This window comes from Brassica oleracea, chromosome C3 (assembly GCF_000695525.1).
Source record: "Brassica oleracea var. oleracea cultivar TO1000 chromosome C3, BOL, whole genome shotgun sequence".
Classification (NCBI taxonomy): Eukaryota; Viridiplantae; Streptophyta; class Magnoliopsida; order Brassicales; family Brassicaceae; genus Brassica; species Brassica oleracea.
In genome coordinates this window covers 29932634-29934405 of record NC_027750.1, presented here as the reverse complement: position 1 = coordinate 29934405, position 1772 = coordinate 29932634, and positions in this window count along the sequence as shown.

Below are 1772 nucleotides of genomic sequence, written 5' to 3'. Positions count from 1 at the left end.
TTAATCTCTGTTCCTAAGTCTCTTATTCTCTCATAAACACTCTCATCAATCTCTCTTTCTAAATCACCTAGAGCAAGCTCTCATCTTTCTCCATTGGAGTTTATACACATACACATACAACCAGAGAAGAGAACTCTACAAATCTCATAGCACTTTCCAAGTGCTCATCACACATCTCTTTAGAGGACTCTCCATCAAGACCTTCTTTTCCACTAACAACCATTTCATCCTTGATCTTTTCAATGGAAGGTTCTCCACAAGTGATGGTTCCACAATACTCAACATTCATCATTGAAGACTTGATTGGGTAGGACACAACTTTGTTCACATTGAAGAGTGTGACCTTCTTGTTGGCAAAGTCAATGCAAGCTCCTACTGTTGTGAGAAATGGTGTGCCAAGGATCAATGGGACTCTCTTCTCAGTTGTCATCTTCAAAACAGTGAGGTCAATAGGAATGGTGCAAGCTCTAATCTTCAAAGGAAAGTCCTTGATGAGACCAATTGGAGTTGTAGAAGAGGCGTCCCCAAACATTAGTAAGGATGTCTTTGGCTCCATGTTTTCAATCCCAAGACTTTTCACCATCTCCATAGAGATCACATTCACACTTGCAACAGAATCAACAAGAGCATCATCAAGTGTGAACTTACCAAGGGAGCAAGACAAGGTGAACTTCCCTTGGGATTTTAGTTTGGGAAGGGACTTTGGTGTGATTGGTGGATCAAGCTGCATAGTAGAGATGTCTAGGAGCTCTCCTACTTCTTCTTTGTGAGCTAGAATGTCCTTGATGAGCATCATTTGGACATGAGCATCATGCATATTTGAGATCTCTGGAAGCTTGACTCTTATAGCACTCATGTCCTTTCTGAACTTGGAGATCACCTTCTTTTGAGCTTTGGTGAGGACTTGTTTGTACCGAAATCGGTGCTATGCGAGAGGTAGACAGATTTCGACTGTGGGATTAGGAGAAGTCTTCTTGTTGGATTAGAACTAGGTGGAACCATTTTAAAGAGAGTAAAAAGGGGTTTAATGATTATGGCTGGACCCGGTGAAGGGATGCCTACGTACCCCAAATGGGGATCAAGCCAATCGTAGTTCTACAATGATAGGATCACAAGTGCTTAGATGAAAGCATGTGGAGAAGTGTTTCTCTCTCTAGAAATAGAGAAAGGGTCTAAAAGTGGCTAAAAAGGATCCCTCTCAAAGGAAGAGTGAGTCCTTATTTATAGAAGGAAGAGGTCTAGGGTTTCCTAGTCACCTCCTTTTAAATGGACTGAGCCCATTATCTTATAGGCCTTGTTGGGGGCAAAGCCCATGTCCAACAATAAGCCCCCCAGTTCGCTGAGAGAGATGAAATTGATCTCTATGAATTCTACGGAAAGGGTTTATAAGAAAATAGACTCAGTGCTTTTACATTTGATGACCCAAGCGAGTAGTACATTTACTAGGCGAGTTGACTGGGAAACTCATGCCTAGGGCGCGAGTTGTACTTTTGCTAGGGAAGTTTACTATGAACTCGTCCCTAGAAGCAGTAACTCGGCCAGTACCTCGTGCTTGAGCGAGGGAGAGTAGATGTACTCTTACTAGGCGAGTTGAGTGTAAACTCGTGCCTAAAGAAAGGCAAGTTTACTAAACTCGTGCCTAGATAGAGGCGAGTAGTACTTTTACTAGGCGAGTTGGCTAGTGAACTCATGCCTAGGACGCGAGTTGTACTCTCGCTAGGGGAGTTTACTATGAACTCATCCATAGAAGCAGTAACTCGGCCAGTAACTCA